Source organism: Schistocerca gregaria, chromosome 6 (genome assembly GCF_023897955.1).
Source record: "Schistocerca gregaria isolate iqSchGreg1 chromosome 6, iqSchGreg1.2, whole genome shotgun sequence".
Taxonomy (NCBI): Eukaryota; Metazoa; Arthropoda; class Insecta; order Orthoptera; family Acrididae; genus Schistocerca; species Schistocerca gregaria.
In genome coordinates this window covers 56,920,359-56,936,913 of record NC_064925.1, presented here as the reverse complement: position 1 = coordinate 56,936,913, position 16,555 = coordinate 56,920,359, and the positions used below count along the sequence as shown (strand labels likewise).

The following is a 16,555-nucleotide window of genomic DNA, read 5'->3' as shown; positions in this document are numbered from 1 at the left end:
TGCTCTGGCCAGCACATTCTCCAGATCCCTCACCAATTGAAAACGTCTGGTCGATGGTGGCCGAGCAATTGCCTCGTCAGAATACGCCAGTCAGTACTCTTGATGAACTGTGGTATCTTGTTGAAGCTGCATGGGCAGCTGTACCTGTACACGCCATCCAAGCTCTGTTTCACTGAATGCCCAGGCGTATCAAGGCCGTTATTACAGCCAGAGGTGGTTGTTCTGGGTACTGATTTCTCAGGATCTATGCACTCAAATTGCGTGAAAATGTAATGACATGCCAGTTGCAGTATGTTATATTTGGCCAACGAATACCCGTTTATCATCTGCATTTCTTCTTGGTGTAGCAATTTTAATGGCCAGTAGTGTACATAATGTTTACATGAGATTCTTACTAATACATTGGTGGACCGTCTAAGACGATGGTGTCGTCTCGGTCGTTGACTGCGATCTGGGCCAAACGTTCCTCTGCTCAGCCGTAAGTAGACGCCCGTTACGATGTGGGGGGGGGGGGGGGGGGGGGGCTCTAGGACGCCTGGCTAACTCAGGGTTTCTCATTCGTCGGTGCAGCATGGAACGATTATGCTATTCACTGGTTTCGTTGTGAGGTGCCAGCCTTACTTTGGCAACCCGCTCTTCGAACGACATCACACTTTTTATGGCGGTGGGGTAGGTGGCTGTAAACGCGGTGTATGTGTTTCCGTTACTGAGTCCTTTACACTCATCAGTCAGAACATTGTCATCACCGACATACTTTCGATGTAAATTCGTTCAGGCGACAGCTGCGTCACCCGGCGAAAAGTGACTGCTAGTCAGACACACGCAGGCTGCATGGTGTATCGGTGAGCGTGCTGATGGGAAAATCGCAAGATCTGTCTGAGTCTGACCGAGGGCGCATTGTGATCGTCCAGAGGCTCGCCACGAGCATTTCAGAAACTGCACGACTTGTCGGGTGTTCGAGGAGTGCTGTGGTGAGTGCCTTCAACACGTCCAGATGACGCGGTATTTGGCGGCCACCCCTCATTACACACGTAGGACGTCGTACTCTGGGCACACTGGTAAAACAGGACAGGCAGCTCACTGAGGCAGAGCTAACATCAGACAGAGCGGAGTACACAGTGCACCAAACACTCCTAACGATGGACATCCGCAGCCTGTGACCCACGCACGTGCCAATGTTGACACACGACATCGGCAGCTACCACTGAAATGGGCACGTGGACGTTGGACTTGACGCTGCCGCAGCGGCAGACCGTTGCACGGTCTGATGAATCCCGGCAGCTTCTTCATCATGCCGTTGGAAGAACGCCAATCCGTCGTCTTCCAAAGGAACAGCTCCTTGACACCTGTACTGTGGGACAGAGACATGCCAGCGGCGGCTCCATTATGCTCTTGCGAACACTCACATGGACACTAATGGGTCCAGTGGAGCTCGTGCAAGGCACCACGACAGCCAAGGAGTATCCTACACTGGTTGTAGACCAGGTACACCCTTCATGACGGTCATGTTTCCCGCCGGCAACGGCATTTTTTAACAAGATAATGCACCATGTCACAAGGCCAGGATTGTGGTGGAGTGGTGCGACGAAACAGTGGCGAGTTCCCAACTCGCCCGATCTGAACCCGATCGAGCACATCTGGGATGTGATTGAATATGACGTCAGAGCTCACAGCTCCTCCCCGGAATTTGTGGGAATTAGGTGACTTTTGCCTGCAAATGTGGTACCAACTAACTCGAGCGGCTTGCCAAAGGCGGACATAGCGCCTGTTGGATAGGTGGTCATAATGTTACGGCTGAGCAGTGTACGTGCTAAGGATATCTTATTCTAAAGTCTGTCATTCGCAGGTACACTGAATGACAATCATTCAAAGTTAGGTGTCGTATGTTCGTCTTGATGATTCATTTGAAGTTGCGCAGTGTGTTTGTAGTCTTGCTTTTCAGTAACACCATCAATGATCTCGAATATCTAATAGAACGTTTCTGTCATCACCTCATAGATCTGGAACCTTACCTCCTTATTCTATAAACTGAGGAAAGACTGTACCTACTCGTTACCCTCTTTTCGTGACAGATAAAGCTCATTCAAATGCATTCGGCGTAGTTTTAATTGCAAAAACCAAAATACAGCACTCGGTTCCCACTACAGCGGCGCCATGGTGCCCGTCCACCGTAGAAGGTTAAGATATAACCTGTTTCACGGAATAGATTCTAACCTAACCTAACATAAGGTATCTTCCTTGGCCCCACCAAAACCTGACGAAGACAGTGTGATCGAGTCGTCGGCCGATGTAATCGCGTAACCTCTGATGATGACGTCTGACGACGATCGTCGGTGCGGCAGTGAACGCAGCTTTTGCAGGATACGTGAGGCCAGAGGTCACAGGAAGACGGAACGCGGGCTGGTACGCACATCGTGGCGACTTGCAACAAACTAAATAGCTCCATGAAGAAGATTTATTCAAAAAGGTGGAGCATACTCCTGAACTGCATCCAGCATGGTGCACATATAAAATCCTATCACTATGGTTCTTTAGAAGCAAACTGTATTAACTTGACGATCACCTTTATTCAGCAATGAACGGGTTGACTAAGAAACACAGCACAGACTCACAGCTGCTCACTCACAAAAGATTCAAACTTGTACAATAACTGAAAGTAAAATTCACCATTTTCCAGCAATGACTGATGCGTCAAAGGCGACTTGTGACTCGTACTGGGCAGAACGATGAGGATTAACTGGGCACACGATGCGTGAAGTGAATCTTGGCTGGTTAAAGAACAAGTTCGATCCCATTTAAATCTAAGTAAAACGGTAGCATAAATATCACTCAAGGAAATACCGCACTGCTCCTGATGATTCAGGTAAATTGTTATAGGGAATCATAACTCAGAAGTGAACTAACTCCCATCAAAATGGCCGTTCAAATGCACACAGCGACTGACAAACTCTTTTCTAAAATCCCACCTGCCGACTTGCTACTTATTGCAGTGTTCGTATGATCCGCAAACAAAGAAAGAACTTAGCATCTGGCAATGTAACAGATGAGAGATCATTAATGTACACAAGAAAAAGCAATGACCCAAGATGGAACATTGAGGAACACGGCATGTAATTAATTCCCTGTCAGATAAAGACTGCTTACTACACAGGTATTCGCAACGTCACTCCTTGTTTCCTGTTAGACAGGTAAGACTCAAACCATTTTGCAGCATTGCCGGTGACACCATAATACTGTAATTTACTTAGGAGACTCCTGTGGTTCACATAGTCAGAAGCTTTTGACAGGTCACAGAAAATGCCAGTAGCCTCTAATTAATTATCCAATGAATTAAGCACATTCTCACGGCAAGTGTAAAGAGCTTTCTCTATATCAGAACCCTTAATAAATCCGAGCTGTGACTTGGAAAATATATTATTTGCAGTCAGATGCTTAAGGAGACGCTTGAACACAACCTTTTCAAATATTTTTGAGAAAGCTGGAAAAAATGAAAGTAGTCGAGAGTTTGATGATATCTCATTATCCCCTTCTTGTAAAGAGGCTTAACTTCAGCATATTTTAGTCAGTCTGCAAGTGTTCCGCTGATAAGACACCGATTACACAAATAACTGAAGATAGAACTCAACTCTCATGGGCTTAACTTCGTTGATATGTTACCGTACCCACTGGAATATTTAAATTTTAAGGATTTTATGGTGGATGTTACTTCTCTGGTAGACGTGAGTGTGATTTCCATTTTACTGAAGTTATTTTTAAACACCGGTCTCAAATACTCCATCGCACTGTTCACCAAACCTGATGGGTCCAAGCTGTCAGTAACGGAAATGAGGTACTTGTTTAAGAGTTTTACAGCACTGCATGTACTTGTTACCAAAGTCTCATTTATTTTTAGAGCTATCTGTTCCTCTTCCTTTTTGGCCCCACCTGTCTCTGTCTTCACTGTATCCCATACAGTTTTTATTTTGTTGCCTGGTGTAATTATCTTTTTCTCATAATAAAGGTGCTTCGATTTCTGGATTACTTGCTTCAATATTTTCATGTATTCTTTGTAATACATTACAATTGTAACATCAAATCTGTTCCAAGATAGTAGGTACAGTCTCCTCTTTGTCTCACATGATAACTTTTTTCCTTGTGTAATTCACAGTTTATTTTTTGACTTCTGTGTGGTTTGAGTTACCTTTAGGGGAAAACAGTTTTCAAAAGTGGAGCTAACCTTATTAATGAATGCTTTGTATTTTCCATTTGAGTCAGAAGTATTATAAACATCTATCCAGTACATGCCTTTGAGCAATTTCCTGAATTTCTCAATTTTTGACTTATTTATTATCCTCCTGTACTCAGATTTAATAGATTTTTTATCCTGACAAGTTTCCACATTTAACACAAGATGCAGCATATCAAAATCAGATAGCCCTTTTACTATTGGTTTTGTGATATGACTTTTTTCCCCTAGATTCCTCTACAGAGATATTATTAATAGGAGTCTCAGAGTATCTACATATCCTAGTAGCAAAGTTCACATTAGGAACTAAATTGAAAGATAGTGTTACTGACTGCAATAATTGTTCACTGACAGAGCTTTTCAATAAATCCACATTAAAATCACCAGCAACCACTATTTCCTTGTTTTTTACTATGAGATGGGACAGCAGAGCTTCTGGATTTTTTTATGAAGAGATTAAAATTTCCTGAAGGTGCTCTGTATATACCTACTATTATAAAGGACTTATTATGAAATACTACTTCTACTGCACCAACTTCTAAGTGCTGCTCTGAGCAAAACTCATTAATATCAGTATTCTTGAAATGAAAACAGTTTCCGACAAATATAGCAACTCCTCCTTTCTCCGTATTTTCTCTACAGAAATAAGAAGCTAACTTGAATCCTGTAACATTTAACACATCTATACCAGTGGTCATGTGATGTTCAGAGAGGCAGATTATAGCAATTGGTTTGCTCAACTGTAATTCTTCAACACAAATAAACAACTCATTAAGCTTACCACTTAGTCCTCGGATATTCTGATGCAATAATGATAACAGATTTTGTGCACTGGCTGAATTACAACTGGGTGAACCTAATTTTCCTGCCAATTTTTGAGTATCTCTAGTTTCAATCAGAGGCTCTCTGCATGACTTGTGTACATTAAAATTTAGTTTCTGACTGCCTGTTTCATCAATGTGAATGTCATTTTCAGCCTGTCTATGAACATCTTTTGTTTCTGCCCTCCCTACCCTAAATGACTGCTGATCTGCCACTTGTAACCATTGGTAGTTTACTACTTGTGACAGTCCCCCCCCCCCCCCAAGTTATTTGCTATTAGCCCAGACAGTTTTCCCTTCTGTTTCCTGTTGATTTGAAGGTCATGCATAGTATCGTCCTACCTGCTGATGGAGTCCACAGGAACCACACTGATATGAGATCCCATACTGATCCAAGCAGCCGTTTCATCTCTAAATTAACTCTCCTTACAGAAGAGTTCAAGTGAGGCCAGTCATGGCGCCTCAGAAGAGACAAAAGCCCAACACCAGTATGTCTCGTTGCTGAAGCTATCTTTACCAGATCACTCTCATCTGAATAATTAGGGTTCCTATCTATGCTGTTGCCCACCCCACCCACTACTAGCACGGTGTCTTCCTGGGTGAAGTCTTTCCAAAGTGAACCTACATTCTCTGTCACCTGACCCAGACTTGCACTATGTTTAAAGAAGCTTGTGATCTGGTAACCTGACCCCAGCTCATCCTTAAATGGTTGGCCGACACCTCTGCCATGTGAACTACCTAACAACAAAACTTTCTTCTTCTTCACAGCTTTTCCTGACTTCTTACTTTTCAAACACTTTTTGAAGTTTTGCTGTGTCCTGTCTACTCCTACATCTATTTGTGGCTCATCAGTTTCTAACTGTGACAACAGATAAAACCTGCTTGCCAAACACAACCAAACTGTCTGAGAACGTTATTTTCCTATTTCTTCTATAAGCTGTTGTCACTTCCCACCTCTCTTTTCTCTTCTCCCCACTTAACCTTTCCAGATCTTGTTTCACTTCATCTAGTTCCGCCTGAAGGGCAGCAATCTTCTCCTCCTGTTCCACTATCTTCCTATCTCTACAGAAAAAGCTACACAACTAATGACCGGAACCAACAGTCCTACGGCAAATCATCCAGTTCTCACTAATGGCAAACAAATTTTAGCTCTAGTCTACCGTACGTTAAAACAAGAATAACTTCGTAGACTGCTCAATTAATACATAAATATGTTAAATTAATATACACTCCTGGAAATGGAAAAAAGAACAAATTGACACCGGTGTGTCAGATCCACCATACTTGCTCCGGACACTGCGAGAGGGCTGTACAAGCAATGATCACACGCACGGCACTGCGGACACACCAGGAACCGCAGTGTTGGCTGTCGAATGGCGCTAGCTGCGCAGCATTTGTGCACCGCCGCCGTCAGTGTCAGCCACTTTGCCGTGGCATACGGAGCTCCATCGCAGACTTTAACACTGGTAGCATGCCGCGACAGCGTGGACGTGAACCGTAAGTGCAGTTGAATGACTATGAGGGAGGGCGTATAGTGGGCATGCGGGAGGCCGGGTGGACGTACCGCCGAATTGCTCAACACGTGGGGCGTGAGGTCTCCACAGTACATCGATGTTGTCGCCAGTGGTCGGCGGAAGGTGCACGTGCCCGTCGACCTGGGACCGGACCGCGGCGACGCACGGATGCACGCCAAGACCGTAGGATCCTACGCAGTGCCGTAGGGGACCGCACCGCCACTTCCCAGCAAATTAGGGACACTGTTGCTCCTGGGGTATCGGCGAGGACCATTCGCAACCGTCTCCATGAAGCTGGGCTACGGTCCCGCACACCGTTAGGCCGTCTTCCGCTCACGCCCCAACATCGTGCAGCCCGCCTCCAGTGGTGTCGCGACAGGCGTGAATGGAGGGACGAATGGGGACGTGTCGTCTTCAGCAATAAGAGTCGCTTCTGCCTTGGTGCCAATGATGGTCGTATGCGTGTTTGGCGCCGTGCAGGTGAGCGCCACAATCAGGACTGCATACGACCGAGGCACACAGGGCCAACACCCGGCATCATGGTGTGCACGTCCGCATGTATCCCGTGCCACCCAACGTGCTCTAGAAGGTGTAAGTCAACTACCCTGGCCAGCAAGATCTCCGGATCTGTCCCCCATTGAGCATGTTTGGGACTGGATGAAGCGTCGTCTCACGCGCTCTGCACGTCCAGCACGAACGCTGGTCCAACTGAGGCGCCAGGTGGAAATGGCATGGCAAGCCGTTCCACAGGACTACATCCAGCATCTCTACGATCGTCTCCTTGGGAGAATAGCAGCCTGCATTGCTGCGAAAGGTGGATATACACTGTACTAGTGCCGACATTGTGCTTGCTGTGTTGCCTGTGTCTATGTGCCTGTGGTTCTGTCAGTGTGATCATGTGATGTATCTGACCCCAGGAATGTGTCAATAAAGTTTCCCCTTCCTGGGACAATGAATTCACGGTGTTCTTATTTCAGTTTCCAGGAGTGTATATTAAATTAATATATTAAAGCACAATTATATATTTAAGCATTATTTAACATGGTGTCGTTGGTATCGGAGTTGCTCCGAGCCATAATCCGTAGGTAGCGGTCATCCACTGCAGTAGTAGCCCTTGGGCATCCTGAGCGAGGCATGTCATCGACAGTTCCTGTCTCTCTGTAACTCCTCCAGTCCGAACAATATCGTTTTGGTTCACTCCGAGACACCTGGACACTGCCCTTGTTGAGAGCCCTTCCTGGAACGAAGTAACAACGCGGACGCGATCGAACCGCGGTATTGACTGTCTAGGCATGGTTGAACTACAGACAACATGAGCCGTGTACCTCCCTCCGTCTAATAGGTGCTATTCTCGCATGGTTGTTTATATCTTTGGTTGGGTTTACTGACATCTCTGAACAATCAAAGGGGCTGTATCCGTGATACAGTATCCACAGTCAACGTCTATCTTCAGGCGTTCTGGGAACCGGGGTGAGACAAAACTTTTTTTGATGTGTATAGTATACATAGTAATACTGCCTCCTAAAATATTTACTACTAGTGAACCCGGCAACGCTTCGCAATTGCAAAACTTGTATGGGAATTGGATAGACGACCTACATTCCTGCCGCCTTTCTCTAGCCGTCTCCTTTTGTCCCCCCTCTCAGTCCATCTCCTCCTCCCCCACCTTTTCTCTGTCCATAGCCTACATCCCCCCCCCCCCCCCCCGTATCCCCCCGCATCTCTTTCCTCTTCCTACTCCCTTTCTTTCTGTCCATCTCCTCCTTCTCCCTATGTATGTCCATTTTCTCAACTTCCCCTCTCCGTTCAGTCCATCCCCCCTTCAACCCTTCCTGATTTTTGGATCTTGTTTACTATTATTTTAAACGAAATCTTGATTGGGAGTTGACGTCGCTTAAAATGAATGGAAAATGGTTGGTATCGTAGGTATCAGGCGTATAAAAAGGCCTCTCTAGTTGCTAGAGCTGTGAGGACAGTTGCTTCATTGACAGTATTTTGCATCGTTTTGGCATGCGAACGTGTGGTACTACAACGTTTTGGACGATTCAGGTCCTATAGCAATATTCTAGCCAGTGAGCCATAAAAACTATTTTCCTATTTTCTGTTAAAACCAAGTGAGAGGAAGAAGACGGAACAGCGCATTGACATGTATAAAATTTTTCGTTTAAATTATATTTAGAGAGAAAGAAGACTAGTTTAAGTGCCCTGCTATCGTTATTACAAATGACTGTAAAAAAAGTAAGGAAACCGCACGTTTTCAACGCACCACACAACGTTGTTCTTGTCAAAGTCGGTTGTTTATTGAACCACAAAAATTTTATATTAGAGCATAGTCTAAAAAGCTGTAGTAAAGTGGTCCAGCACTTTATTAGTGTATTGTGTCAAAATTTGAAATAAATGAGCCAAGAAATTCTCGACACTTTTGATAAGGACATTTCAATTTACTCAATTCCCCCTCCCCTCAGTCCATCTCCTCTTCAACCCTCTCAGCCTATATCTACCCAAACATTTATTCGACAATCGTGAAAGATTGACTTAACTGGTCAAGAAAATTTTAAGATCAGTGCTACCAATGTTTACACTTGATGTATTAAATATTTATATTTGTAGCGTATGTCTCTACAAATGTTTATTGATGTTTAAAAAATTGAAGTAAATTGGTGACGAAATTCTCGAGATTTTTGGAAACGACATTGCTCCTTTACGTATTCTGCAGGGCGAAAATTAATAAAATTTCAGGGACGGATTTCTAATTGGAAAAGGAGGAAAAAATATCTTATGAACATGTGTCCGGAAATGGATTACTGCCACAGTAGATGGCGCTGACGAGTAGAAGCTCCTCTGACCACGCGCCGTGTCTGTAGCCCACAGATTACGATTATGCAGACTGACGATACCAGTTTTGGTAAGGTTTGCTTCGTCGGTAATGAGGACTGGTAACAGAAATCCCATAACTGTTAAGGTCTGGTGAAGAAACCAACGAGAAAATCTTTCCGTAGAGGGAAACCCACCGCTCATAATCCTTGCACTCGTTGCAAGTGGTAGGGATAGGAGCGGTTGTCATGCAGGACACGCATAATCGTACTTTGGCATACGCCGTGTTGGTGGGCCACTTACCTGGGTTCGTCACAGTATCCAGTAGAACCCATTCCTCCAAATCAGCTGCACGCACAGTCCGCCGCCTCCCTGCACGTTGTCTGTAAGGACCAATGATCACACAAATGTCCAAAAATGGCTTGAAATGTTATGTAATGTACATGGTGTGTGTGAGGGCACTTGTTTCACTGTAGCCGTGCTGCCTCTCGGCTGTTTTCATCTGCTCCACCGTACACAAACACCATCTGGGCCTACTCCCGACATGAATACCGAACTATTCTGCAGCTTACAGTACGCTGCGTAATCACACAGCCTGCAAGACACGAGGAACACACGGTACGTGGGCAGAGAAAATTTCATTCGTCAGCCTCATCTACTACTGCAACGATGAATTTACGGACACATGTTCTTAGGGCCTTTTTTCTTCCACTTCCAGCCAATTCAAAATAAACAACTTAATAACGCATGACAACTGTAACAATGACTTACAATAGAAATCCGTCACTCGCACAAATACCTGCGTGTAAATATTTGTGGAGATATTAAATGAGGTGATCGTACAGGCACAACCGTTAGCAAAGCAGACGGTTCATTTCGGTTCGATTTGTATTGTAGTGTCAAAACGCCATGCGTATACAAAGGAAATTGGTTACAAAACACTCACACGACCTAACCTAAACATTGCCCAAGTGCGTCGGACCTATACCAGGTAGTACTGTCAGGGGATATTTAACGTATGAGAATACGGGCACAATGAATAACGGAAGGTTTGATTCATAGGAGGGGCAAAATACGTTAACTGGCAGACACTGGAAGATATACGCCACCTGTCCCCCAGGAGCTTGCTAACAGAGTGTAGACAAGAGAGGAATGTATGCCTACAGTACAGCTCCTTGTAAATTGCTCCTGGGGCTAATGACAGCGAGCACAGATGTATGTCTACAGGCACTCGTCCCGCGCTCCAGGCATCAATGAATTGGGAAGAAATCGCATGTTGTACAGTGGGCGTACACTCTGCCATATATGAACATAACTTTGCAATGTATGAGTATAGTTGTATTTGAAGATATACCAGTTGGTTGTAATTAAAGTGCAGGTACTTACGGAGGTCCAGTGCAGTCTTTAATTATCGTATGACAGCGAAACTTGGTAGAAACTTCATTGTGTTAATGCAGAACAGATTGACGCTGGAAATTTTTTTTCCAATTTCGGCCACTAGGTGCAAATCTGGCTCTGCACAGCATTTCATCGACATCTCCGGTGTTCATATTCAACCAACTGTGTAAGTGGCGGTTAATAATAAAATCAACATTATGCTTTTCTCACTTGTTCAAAAATGTTTCAGGTGGCTCTAAGCACTATGGGACTTAACTTCTGAGGTCATCAGTCCCCTAGAACTTAGAACTACTTAAACCTAACCAACGTAAGGACATCACACACATCCATGCCCGAGGCAGGATTCGAACCTGCAACCGTAACAGTCGCCCGGTTCCAGACTGAAGCGCCTAGAACCGCTCGGCCACCGCGGCCGGCTTCCCACTCGTTTGACCTTTTCTGGCCACGTCCCATTCCTAACCCATTAAGTATAGAAACATTTCTGTATGTCTTCTTTGCATTTGAATCGCCAGATCTGAGCCTGGTAGCCAAAATTAGAACTAAAGCTTTTGCAAGAGTAAGTCGGTTCCGTATTAACGAATTAGAATGTCGGCCAAGTTTCGCTGCCGTACAATAATTACAGCCCTCATTGTACCTCTGTCAGTAGCTGCGCTTTACTGTGTACGTGCAAAACGAGGATAATGGAATGTAGTCGAATTAAGTCGGGTGATGCTGAGGAAATTAGATTATGAAATGAGACACTTAAAGTAGTAAAGGAGTTTTGCTATTTGGGGAGCAAAATAACTGATGATGCTCGAAGTAGAGAGGATGTAAAATGTAGACTGGCAATGGCAAGGAAAGCGTTTCTGAAGAAGAGAAATTTGTTAACATCGAGTATTGATTTAAGTGTCAGGAAGTCGTTTCTGAAAGTATTTGTATGGAGTGTAGCCATGTATGGAAGTGAAACATGGACGACAAATAGTTTGGACAAGAAGTGAATAGAAGCTTTCGAAATGTGGTGCTACAGAAGAATGTTGAAGATTAGGTGGGTAGATCACGTAACTAATGGAGAGGCATTGAATAGGATTGGGGAGAAGAGAAGTTTGTGGCCCAACTTGACTAGAAGAAGGGATCGGTTGGTAGGACATGTCCTGAGGCATCAAGGGATCACAAATTTAGCATTGTGGGGCAGCGTGGAGGGTAAAAATCGTAGAGGGAGACCAAGCGATGAATACACTAAGCAGATTCAGAAGGATGTAGGTTGCAGTAGGTACTGGGAGATGAAGGAGCTTGCACAAGATAGATTAGCATGGAGAGCTGCATCAAACCAGTCTCAGGACTGAAGACCACAACAACAACAACAACAGTTGGTAAAACTAAAATTAAATTGTCTATACAGATTTTTAAATTCGTTTACGTTGTGTGTATGGTTGTCTACACGAAATGCAGCATTTATGTCACCACCAATCATAACTATACTTTCTCCACTGAGGACTATGAAAAAAAATTGATAATGTTTAATGTCCCCCATCTTGTGCACCGTCCGTGCAGAAATCTACTGAAATTACCAACGTCAGTCTTCACCGCGTAGGACACTCGAACTCATCCACACTTGCAAGGCGTCATAAACAAATTAAGAAACTGAGGAACTGGACAGGTGTTACAACATAGAAAGTGAAAATTTGTAATTAAGATATTCAAACATTAGAGCCAGGAACTTTGATGTTACCGAGAACAGCCTACACTAGATTACAGTTGTAGCTAGGAATTGACTGCAAACGACCCCAATCAAAACACTGAAACTTAAAGGGAAAACAGACATTGTTACTAAATTACTGACGGAATAGTGGTTTCAGAGTGGAGAGCAATGCGCCGTTACTCTAGGAGCACAATTTAACCTTGGAACAGGTCTACTGGGAGTTTGATATTTGCATTTCTGGAATTTGTACATACTTAGGATGTCTCAAACGCTAAGCGGCAGTTTTGAATTTATTATTCACGCATTGTCTTTGGTCAGAGTAGATATGTCGTTGGAATATGTGCGTGTTTTTTGTCATCGCTACTTGGCAGCGAGGAGCGCGGAAATTCTATCGTTAGAGGAAATAGTGAGGGAGACCCCCAGCAGAGAACTTGTGGCAATGTAGACGTAAGGTCACGTGCAGCTTTGTTTAAGTAACATGATTTGTGTTTACATATTGTGAATGATTTGATGAGTGATTTAGAGTGGAATGAGATCAGAAGAGTATATGAAAAGGAATTAAGTTAACTTTTTTTTATATAGTGGCACTGCAGTCGCGCGTAGTTTAGAATCATTGGTGAATGAGACATCCATATCAGAGAACCTTAAAATTTTCCTTAAAGATGGAATAATTTTCACAGTAGGATTTGTTCGTGTTTATTAATGGTTTGTCTAGCACTTGTGAGAATAAGAGTTTAGTATCAATGTTGCCCTTTGTCAATGTTAATGAGTGTTGTAACACGAATAGCATAACAGTAATAATATATTAGATAACTGAAAAACAGTTTGTTAAAGGAATATTTCCCCTAAGAACATTGTCCACAGCCTCAATCCAAGTCAGTTTTATTTAATGGAGTGTCTTATTCAGTGATTTGTATAAAATAGTTTACTTGTCTGGAGCATTGCACTAAGCTCTCAGCAACTATAGTTAGAAATTTGCAGCTGGCGCACGGAGAGTAGGAAGCGCTGCGTTTCCAAGACATTACATTACGAGATAAGATATATTCAGATTGTTTGCTGCGAAAATAACGAACGCACAGGGAGCATTTACTGGACAGCATTATTAGGCAAATTATTAATGCACAGGACTAATTTGTCTACTTAAATAGTTTAATAGTTAAGTTTAGGATTTTATGAGTGCCTACATTTTTTTTAGAAAGATTATAAAAGAGGGTTAGTTCATGTTAAATTCTCTCAGACAGGTATATTTGGTTTCTCTCGCAGTTAGAAATATACAAAGTCACCCAAAACTAAACTACAGCAAAGATACAACCAACAAGCACAGCCAGCATGAGTCACGTGCGAGTTCGGTCGTTAGGTCGCGGCGTCTAAGAAAGGGGGGGGGGGGGGGGCAGGAGTGGCTGCGAAGGCTTCTCACCACAGGGCGATGAAGAAGGCAGTTTGCGGTATGCAGCAGGTAGCTAAAAGCTCCTGTTCCGAACAGTTGCTGGCACCAGTGGTGCATCCGACGTCAAGAAATAGATACCCTCCCAACTGAAAAGACCGCCAGTGGCCAAGTTCTACTTACAGGGACCCAAAATGCAGTTAATGAGTTCGTTTCTCAGAGGTTTCTCGTCTTCCCTACGTTTCAACGGACGCAGAGGCAGTTTTCTGTATCAAGGCGTCTTTGAAGAAGAATGAGTCGTTCAAATTTTCAGCAGATTCTAACGCCTACTGCTATTTTGGAGGAACTGTTAGGTCCTCTCCTGATAATAGTTTCATAGATCAGCTTATGGGATACTGTTCTGCAGTAAATCAAGCCTCTGGCTACAAATGTCCATTTGCTCTCCGAGTTTTCTTCTATGAGATCTGTGCATGAAGTTATCTGCACATGGAAACAACATTAATACTAAAAATTTAATAACGCTAGAATAATGACTGTAAGAAGGGGATCAACATCTCGTATTAATGTAAATCCGATTTTAATTCATACACGTCCGTACTTCGCCACAGGGTAGTGTCAATTCAAATAAAATCATTTTGGGTATTCGTCATTATAAAACACAAAAACAGGCGTTTAGACCGTCTGTGCAGTAGTGTTATTCAGGGCAGTCTGACAACAACCGCCTCTCAAAATGTCGGTGGCTTTGTTGTTTTAGTGCCTTGCAATGACGCAGCCTAATACCTAAATGATTTTATTAGAAATGATTTTAATTAATCCTGACCTTTTTCCTTTTTAAGTGATCTCTTGTGGGTGATCGTTTCAGCGTTTTCACGCCTGGCGAGGCTAGCTTGAGCTGTAATGTCACACTTAGGTAAACTGATATTAGGCCTAGTTACTTAAGACGATAGAAATGGGTGGACGGCACATTTCTTTCTGTTTCCACTGTACGCTACTCCTAAACTTCATTTGGAAGACGCGTGGATGTTCCAAATTATAGTCAATCGATAAAATACATAAGCTACAAAGATGTAGGCGAAAGATCACTCAGTACACTTCGGTAAACGAATAACCCTTCTCATCATTTTATACACCTTACTCCGTTGATTACACTTCCCACCAAATTAGGGACACTGTTGCTCCTGGGGTATCGGCGAGGACCATTCGCAACCGTCTCCATGAAGCTGGGCTACGGTCCCCCACACCGTTAGGCCGTCTTCCGCTCACGGCCCAACATCGTGCAGCCCGCCTCCAGTGGTGTCGCGACAGGAGTGAATGGACGAATGGAGACGTGTCGTCTTCAGCGATGAGAGTCGCTTCTGCCTTGGTGCCAATGATGGTCGTATGCGTGTTTGGCGCCGTGCAGGTGAGCGCCACAATCAGGACTGCATACGACCGAAGCACACAGGGCCAACACCCGGCATCATGGTGTGGGGAGCGATCTCCTACACTGGCCGTACACCTCTGGTGATCGTCGAGGGGACACTGAATAGTGCACGGAACATCCAAACCGTCATCGAACCCATCTTTCTACCATTCCTAGACCGGCAAGGGAACTTGCTGTTCCAACAGGACAATGCACGTCCGCATGTATCCCGTGCCACCCAACGTGCTCTAGAAGGTGTAAGTCAACTACCCTGGCCAGCAAGATCTGCGGATCTGTCCCCCATTAAGCATGTTTGGGACTGGATGAAGCGTCGTCTCACGCGGTCTGCACGTCCAGCACGAACGCTGGTCCAACTGAGGCGCCAGGTGGAAATGGCATGGCAAGCCGTTCCACAGGACTACATCCAGCATCTCTACGATCGTTTCCATGGGAGAATAGCAGCGTGCATTGGTGCGAAAGGTGAATATACACTGTACTAGTGCCGACATTGTGCATGCTCTGTTGCCTGTGTCTATGTGCCTGTGGTTCTGTCAGTGTGATCATGTGATGTATCTGACCCCAGGAATGTGTCAATAAAGTTTCTCCTTCCTGGGACAATGAATTCACGGTGTTCTTATTTCAATTTCCAGGAGTGTAGTTATCCTCTCATTAGTAGTAAACTGGCTTGTGATCATTACATGTGTCAGTACAAGTTTCCCTAGAGTGGTGTACTTGCTAAGAAATTTAAGAAATCAAGTACCTTTGGCTTATGTAATATCAGCCTAGTTTGCTGTTTTTCAGTGTTATATCGTGCAAGCTTTTATTTTGAGGCTATAGATCACATGTTCAGGTTATTTTTGTACTTCAACAGAAAGTTATTAGGATTATTAAAAACTGAAACTCCTCCCGAAGAGGCCATGAAGGCCCAAAGGTACCGACCGGCCACCGTGTCATACTCATCCCACAGGCGTCACTGGATGCGGATATGGAGGGGCATGTGTTCCGCACACCGCTCTCCCGGCCATATATCAGTTTCCGAGACCGGAGCGGCTACTTCGCAACTTCGCAAACAAGTAGCTCCTCAGTTTGCCTCACAAGGGCTGAGAGCACCTCTCTTGCTAACAACGCTCGGCAGACCGGATGGTCACCCATCCAAGTGCTAGCCCAACCCGACAGCGCTTAACTTCGGTGATTTGACGGATACCGGTGTTTCCACTGCGGCAAGGTCGTTGGCTATTAGGATTATTACTAACTCAAAATACTTACCCTGTGTAGATAATTGTTTATTGACTTCTATTAACGGTAATAAACTTGTAGAT

The 16,555-nt window shown here is 44.3% G+C and overlaps 1 protein-coding gene and 1 pseudogene across 2 annotated transcripts in view; one reads left to right on the top strand and one right to left on the bottom strand.

Annotated features, from left to right (window-relative positions):
- Positions 1 to 16,555, top strand: part of LOC126277924 (protein croquemort-like) — a 705,530-nt gene that overhangs the window by 318,311 nt on the left and 370,664 nt on the right. The gene's annotated exons all lie outside the window — the stretch shown is intronic.
- Positions 16,353 to 16,470, bottom strand: LOC126279269 (5S ribosomal RNA; annotated as a pseudogene).